This window comes from Electrona antarctica, assembly GCF_951216825.1.
Source record: "Electrona antarctica genome assembly, chromosome: 7".
In the NCBI taxonomy this organism is placed as follows: Eukaryota; Metazoa; Chordata; class Actinopteri; order Myctophiformes; family Myctophidae; genus Electrona; species Electrona antarctica.
This window is the reverse complement of record NC_136812.1, coordinates 38,205,458-38,214,080: the sequence shown is the minus strand read 5'-3', so window position 1 is coordinate 38,214,080 and position 8,623 is coordinate 38,205,458.

Genomic DNA, 8,623 nt, shown 5'->3' with positions numbered 1-8,623 from the left:
GCGGCCTCTTGTACTGCACGTTTTCAGCCTTAATTTGTTAAAATGAAGTTTTCGCTGGGTTCCAACGCAGATGAACTGAGATCTTCCTTGTATCCTCGAGCCATCTGCTTTATTTCAACATGCCATTTACTTGAAGAAGGCACATTCTTGAAACGTATAAACTATAATGAAAGGAGAGGAATTATCTCGCATGTTAGTTTTCTTTTCCCATTCGATCTTATTACCTAACATCCAGATTTGTACTGTATAGGATGTCTGTTTACAGGACATATTATGTCTTCTACACCCATGTGCACCAGTTGCCAAAACCAAGCTGCCTTACTCCTGTTCCAGCCAGTATCTAAACAGTGTACTTAATTTCCTGATAAGCGCAGCTACAGTGGTTTCATTACAGCATCCTTCCATATTCCATTCCATATCAGTTTGTCCTTGACCCAAACCCTTGACAGTGTTACATTAGCAACGTCCCCGCGTGTGCTGACACACACAACCCTGTCTTGTTTTGTGTTTCTTTCAAATCTTTGCCTCAAACCGAAGCTAACTCTAATTCCTGGCAAGACCAGTGCAGTGCCTATTTCTCAGTTACTCATTCCTTTCCTTAAACATGATTTATATTTCGATGGTGCCGTGCACTGAAAATAGCAGAGCTACAAGCTCACAACATGCTACGATGCGACAAGTTGCGAGTTTGTAGATCTGCCATTTTATTTTGTTCTTTCCATCTCTTTCTCTCCATCTTTCTCTCCTCCCTCCCCCTCTCCGTTCGTGTCAGAGTCAGACAGACACATGTATAGCAACCAGCAACAGCCAAGAGAAACAGGAACTGTAGGATTATTCAGTCGTTTTTATCAACATCTTCCTCGTTCCTCCCCTCCTCCTCATCCTCCTCTCAATGGCAAACGGGTGTCTGGCTTCAGAAATGTTTCCACCAAACAGCAACGTCTCAGCCGGGGCTTAAGGCAGGATTAGAGCTCAAATTACCGACTCTGTGGCTCATTTACTCTTTGAATCCGCAGTCTTCAAAACAAAAGTGAATGTGGACATGTCCAATGATATGATAATAGCATGAAATAAGAAACACATTTTAAGAGGGGGAGATCTAGTTCCAGAGGCCTTGACGTTACTCAAAACAACGTGACTTATCAAACCCGTACAGACGAGAAGAAGGGGGAGGCCAGGGGCTCATACAGGAGTGGAGATGTGCGGTAGGCCTATGTGCAGGAGTATAGGAGAGGAGTATAGGAGAAGAAGGGGGAGGCCAGGGGCTCATACAGGAGTGGAGATGTGCGGTAGGCCTATGTGCAGGAGTATAGGAGAGGAGTATAGGAGAAGAAGGGGGAGGCCAGGGGCTCATACAGGAGTGGAGATGTACGGTAGGCCTATATGTGCAGGAGTAGGAGAGGAGTTACCGGTATGCTTTGTTAATGTTAATGTAAATGATAAACAGACTGCATTTACATATAGCTCTTTTATAGCGCAAAGCATCCAAACCATCAATTTAACCTTTGTAAGCAGGCTATGCCTTATTCACACCAAGGCAGGCTTCTGATTGGTTGCCACTTTGTCTTAGCGGTTAGTGCAAACCTCAGCAAAAAAGTTGAACCTTCCTCAACTTTTTCGCACTGGTTTTTGCTGACTCCACCTCCTGTCACAGTGAATCTCTCCTCACCATAGACAGTGCATGGGTGGAACCATGCCGCTATCTCAAAGGTAATGACACTAACTGAGAATTAGCATTTTTACACATTCAGAGCTATAAGTAAGTGTGCAGATTTTACTGTTGACAGAGCAGAGACGAGACAGGAGTAGCTGTGTAAGTAATTGTATATGGTAGCTGTTTTTGTTGTAGTCATAGTTTTACATAATTAATCAAAACATTTCCATGGAGTTGAATTGTGGACAGGGTAATGAAATGTTAGACAAATGAATGTTATTTGAATAAAACACCGAACAGAAGAATGATTAATGATGGCTGTCTACAATCTGTTTATTTATTTTACCAGCGTGGACCACTTATCGCTATTAATCCAGATTTATTTCCTCTATGTAAGCAGTCTTAACTTACTGTGTTCTTTACCTTCCTAACAATCACGTCTTTGGTGAAGCGTTCCTGGAGTTATGACAACAATCCTCCCATGAGGGGATTACCTGTATCTAACCCTTCTAGTTTGGGACAATTAACATTTCCAGTATACCTTGAACGCAACAATTCTAATCTAAAAATAACACCCATGTGAAATGAGGGGCGTTCTTATCATCATACATCATCTCATTCCGGCCAATAAACATTTGCGTCCTCACCTTCGTCTTCAATGTTTGTGTTTACACAATGTTTGTGTTTATATATATTTATATTGGCCACATGACATCTCACGTCATCAATGTTTGCTTGACTGCTGCTCTAAACAAACTGTCCATAGACTTGGCTGCCATATGACGTAATTTCAAAAGCCATGCTTTGGAGGGGCTAGCTCCAATATTGCATATTCAAATTATATTACAAAAATCACACCCGCGTGAAGTTAGGGGTGGTCTTATCATCATACATCATCTCATTCCGGCCAATTACAATTTGTGTCCTCGCTTTTGTCTTCAATGTTTGTGTTTGTTTACACAATGTTTGTGTTTACACAAACACTCAAAACTGGCCATTCATTGTCAATGACATTCAATGTGTGTGTTAGAACAAACACTCAATGATAGTTCATTTAAACCTGCAGGACATGATAAGGGCTTTAAAGTATGGAGCAATAGAGGAATGACAGCCTGGTGTGTTTTGGAGAAAAATGGGGCATTGGAGAGTTTCACAGATTTGAGTGTTAAATACATGTTGGATAAACATGATTTCTTCAGGTATCTTCAACTAAGGGATTATTATATTAAGGAAGTCAAAGGGAAGCCCTCCATAGAAGTGAATGGTATTGTCCAAATTATTAAAAATATATACAAGGGGAAAAATATTCGAATTATATCAGCAATATATACGACTTTGATGAGTGGCAGTCATTCAACAGAATATATTAAAAAGAAATGGGAAGCAGAACTAGACATAGAAATTACAGAAAAAGATTGGGCTCATATGTGGAAAATGCACCAATCATCTACCAATTCACGGATATGGAGGGAATTCTCTTGGAAAAATCTTTGCAGGTTTTTCATAACACCAAAAATTATGAGCAAGCAGTTGAAGCAACAGATACAATGTTGGAGGGGTTGTGGAGATGTAAATGTGGATCACTCACATGTGTTCTGGAAATGTCCCAGAATTGAGTCTTTTTGGAAAGTGATACATGATCAGATACAAAAGGTGTTGGGTTATGAGGTGCCTATGAAGTGTGATGTCCTGTATTTAGGAAACTTGATGGGGGGAAAGATACGAGGAGAGGATAGGTATCTGGTAAACATTTTATTGGCGGCAGGAAAGAAGGCTATCACAAGGAAATGGGGACAGAAGGAGCCTCCAACACAGGGACAATGGGAGGAGTTGATTCAGGAGATAAAGCTCATGGAGAAACTGACACATCGCCTGAGACTGCAGGAGGAACGAATGGAGGACAAATGGTCCAAATGGACAATATTCAATGACCTGACCATGAGCAATGAGGGCATGGGGGAATGAGGAACACCAGAATATGTCTAGGAATATGTGATGTATTGAGCAAGATTTGATATGCATTGTCGACTTTATTGTATTTTTATTTTTTGTTTTTCATGTTTGTTTGTGCTGTGTTTGTCCTTTATCATTGTGTGTTTGTTCAAAAACAAATAAAAATCTAAGTGATAAAAAAAAGAACAAACACTCAACTGCCCATTCATTATCAATGGCATTCAATGTTCGTGTTAGGACAATGTTTGTGTTTACACAAACCCTCAAAGATGGACATAGGAGGGGCTAGCTCCCCTCAAAAACACTGTATCTTGAGAACAAATCATGTGGAGTACAAGGAAATGATGCCACAACTCAATACATGCTCTAACATTAGATTATATACTGTACTGTACTGTACTGTACTGTACTGTACTGTACTGTACTGTACTGTACTGTACTGTACTGTACTGTACTGTACTGTACGACTAATATCAGTACTTGAATTTCATGTTTATTATAAGACCTATATATTTTTTGTCATCATGAGGCTGTTGCTAAACATTTTATTTGGGTCAGTCTGTGTGGAGTTTGAGAGTTGATACTGTATCGCAGCGTTTCTCAATGTGGGGTGAGGGACCCCAGGGGTCTTTGAGGGTGTGACCCAGCTGTGATTGATAGGGTGAAACGAGGGTGAGAACCGATGTGAGAACCAAATGGACCATTGCAAGTCCGTAACTCTAAGAGCGTACAAAGTAAGGAAGTAATTTGTACATTCTCTGACTTATATGAACACTGAGGATTCTGTATATAGGGGTCCCAGTGATTTAAATTCATTTTTTAAATGGGGGTTAGGGTTATAATGGGGGCCTAATTTCAAACTGTAAAGTTGAGAATCACTGCTATAGCCCATCTCTACCTGTGCATGCCCTGTATCTCTCCATCAATATTATTTACCTTCATCTGTCTGTGCGACTGCATATCGTTGTCATCCTGCCATGCACCATTTACTGCCCGCTGAGATACTATCATCATTATGCTGCTAGCGAGCTAGCAAAGGAGCTGGCTGGCTGTCTGGCTGGCTCCAGTCCTAACCTGCCCCCTCTCCACCACATCCAAACACAGCATGCAGTGTTTCACATTGTGACTGCAGAGATGACAGCCACAGGTTGACAGTGAGGGCAAGCATCAAGATAGGATCGAGTGTGGTTTTAGGGGAAGCGAGGCGTAGGGTCAAAATGGTAAGCGAAAGAGTGGAAAAGAGATGAAAAGGAACAGGAGAGAGCGAGAGACTTACGAGGGGCCAAATCCGAACACCGCTCGGCTCCTCGGGAGCAGGAGACCTTGTATCCTGCGCGCTCAAATTACTTTGTAAAAACGCTCTTCTGTCAACTTTATTAGGGAACCTGGAATATCAAAACATAACACAGTCGTCTGCGGGCGTGCGTGCAGCGCAGTGAGTGAGGGGCCGGTGCATTGGCCCCGATGTGAGTTTCAATCACGATGTGGTGCCTCGGCCCCAGTAGACTGCGCTCAGTGCACCGGGCCTGGCTTCGGCTCATAAATCAAACCTTAGCCACCCCGCCGCGTTGGCTAGCAGAGTTTTGAACCCCCCGGGGTGTAATGTATGTTTTAACCCACCCTGGTCCTTTGCTCACGCCCAGGCCTGTCAAACAAACCTATGGGTTCCTATCTGAAGGTGGGGGGGGGGGGGGGGGGGGGGGCAGGCCTCTGTATGGAGACAGTGGTCAGGAGGTGGTCCCCTGCTGTGCTGACCCTCACTCTGATGTTTGGATGTCAGATGGGTATGGGAAGGAAGACTGATGGTGTGTGTGCGCAGCTGTGTGTGTGTGTGTGTGTGTGTGTGTGTGTGTGTGTGTGTGTGTGTGTGTGTGTGTGTGTGTGCGTGCGTGCGTGCGTGCGTGCGTGCGTGCGTGCGTGCGTGCGTGCGTGCGTGCGTGCGTGCGTGCGTGCGTGCGTGCGTGCGTGTTAAACCAGTGTGTACATGTATATGAGTGCTTTCAAGTGCTGGAATTCCTCGGTTGATATGTATAATTTCTATTATCCCTAAACAATTATTTTGACTCTTACCTTAATGATATCCCATAGGCTGCTTTGTTTTCAGGTCCAGAACCATCAATTTTGTTAGCATGAGTGTTATTCTTTTAGAACGGTATTGAAGATCTCGTTTTAGAGCAGTGGTTCTCAAAGAGAGCCTTACAGCTTACAGGTCCGTAAGTCTGTGGTCCCAAATAGACCCTTACAGGTCAAATTCGGTTCCTTTTGAACACTCTCAGAGTTATGAGGGTCCTTGAAATTACCACTACCACTGTTTTAGAGTAACGCTTCAATGTGCATCTTGTGTGTTCCTAGTAATGGCTTCCCTGATGGGGCATAAAGTGGCTCACCATGCCCACCACCTGGACCCGGGTCCTGGGGTTGATGCGGAGAGTGCCTGCCTTAAGATTCAGGCAGTAACTCATGTTGTATGAGGAGGCCAGGTGGGGACTGTGGCCTGTCAGCATGGTGTTATTGATGGGTTGCAGTGTAGGCAGCAGCAGGGGACTAAACAGTACTCAGAAGCACACTTACCCAGAAGCACCTTCCCACTGAGAGAGTCTTTAGTCCTAGGGGAGGCGGTGGGGGGGGGGGGTTAGCAGTAAGTTGCTTTCTGGGAATAGAGTGCTGACCTCTAAGTCTGCTTGATGCTCTCTGCTGACATCATGATTAGAGCTCTAATCATGATGTCATGTTCCCAGAAAGAAACGTACTGCTAAAATACCCCCACCGATATCGGTTTGCCTGATATATCGGCCATTATTTGACTTTGGTAGTGGCAAAAGACAAGTGCAGCCGATGTGTCCAGATTTTGTATTTTATGTTTTTTCTAAATGGCTGATCTACAAGCTCACAATGCAACAAGTGAACTTGTAGATTAAAAAAATAATAATAACACATGCATGCAGACCGATACAGAGATCTCCATATGGAGCGGGTGTTACAACGGATGCTGACAAGTCCCTGACACTCAAACATATTGGTCGGATCAGCGGTGCGAAATTGGTGTGAGGGCCCAAACCTCTAGTAAATAAAATAGAAACTCAAATAGAAATCAAAGTTTTGAATTTAAAATCGGCCAAAGCATCTGTAATCGGTGGTCTAGCACTAGCACTCTCCAAAATCAAAATCGCCATGATTAAAGGTTTTAGGACATTAATTTCATTTATTTTTCGTTTTTCTTTTAGGTTTTATGACCTCAATTACACCCAAAAAACCTGAACTTTGAACATTCAGTGGATTTTCTGTGGTCTGGAGTTTTCTCTGGGGTTTGGAAGCCTTTTGAGCTACAGTGAAAACAGTGACATCTGCTGGCAAATCCCATTGACATATATGGGATTTGCTGGCTCTTACATCACAAACAGCAGGACAATCAGAGCACCTGTTTGAGCCAGAAAACCCCACACCACAGAAAATCTACTGAATGTTAAAAGTTCAGTTTTTTTTGGTGCAATTGAGCTCAGAAAACCTAAACAAATTAAGAAAATTCCAAAACCTTTTTTTTAATGTCACAATCCCTTTAAACTCTTGCATCGCTCGGGTTCTGATCATGATAATGATGATGGTGTTCTCACACACATCCACGTTGCACAAACACATACCAGGCACTTGTACTGTACTATTTATGGCACCAGGCCTATGCTCAATTAGGCATGAACACATGCACATGCAATAATCGTGACTTGTCTGGAAAAACTATTTGACCTATACAGTCCAACAAAAACCTTCTCTCATAGCACTCTACAGTAGGTGAGAAATATAGGCCAATATAAATAGGCTCAGCGTTGATTCACTTCACATTTACAATGGCTAGTTAACAGTGTGTTAACAGTATTTTGTATTCATCCAGCTACATCTATATTGTGACGTAAACTCACAAGTCAATCTCTAAACACTTTGTTTAACTAGAACTGAGGACAATCTACCAGCTTTCGTTGCTAAAACTACTAGTTTTGTTTAAAAAACTGCATTGCAGGACCAATAATACAAGTCTTTAATTTGAGATTTTGAAGGAAGCCCCCAGACGTATCGGTATAGGCGGTATAGGCGGCGACTGTGGCTCAAGAGGTAGAGCAGGTTGTCCAATGATCCATGGGTTGGCGGTTCGAATCCCGGCTCCTCCCGTCTACATGTCGAAGTGTCCTTGGGCAAGACACTGAACCCCAAATTGCTCCCGATGTGCTGGTTGGTACCTTGCATGGCTTCCACCGCAATCGGTGTATGAATGTGTGTGTGAATGGGTGAATGTAATGCACAATCTATGTAAAGCGCCTTGGATAAAGGCGCTATATAAATGCACCATTTACCATTTTAGACGCATTGTCGCTTCTTACCGACCTCAATACTTTTCAAGTCCCTTTTGGTATCACTTCGGCTCCCATGAGTAGAGTGGAGCTGATGAGAGCCTGTACCATGAGTAGAGTGGAGCTGATGAGAGCCTGTACCATGAGTAGAGTGGAGCTGATGAGAGCCTGTACCATGAGTAGAGTGGAGCTGATGAGAGCCTGTACCATGAGTAGAGTGGAGCTGATGAGAGCCTGTACCATGAGTAGAGTGGAGCTGATGAGAGCCTGTACCATGAGTAGAGTGGAGCTGATGAGAGCCTGTACCAGGAGTAGAGTGGAGCTGATGAGAGCCTGTACCAGGAGTAGAGTCGAGCTGATGAGAGCCTGTACCAGGAGTAGAGTGGAGCTGATGAGAGCCTGTACCATGAGTAGAGTGGAGCTGATGAGAGCCTGTACCATGAGTAGAGTGGAGCTGATGAGAGCCTGTACCATGAGTAGAGTGGAGCTGATGAGAGCCTGTACCAGGAGTAGAGTGGAGCTGATGAGAGCCTGTACCATGAGTAGAGTGGAGCTGATGAGAGCCTGTACCATGCATGCAGACGCAGTGGAAAAGAGCCATTGGTGGGATAGCTGTTCATGTGTGCGTGTGTGTGTGTTTGCTTCTGTGAGTGTGAGAGAGTGAAAGAGGGAGAGA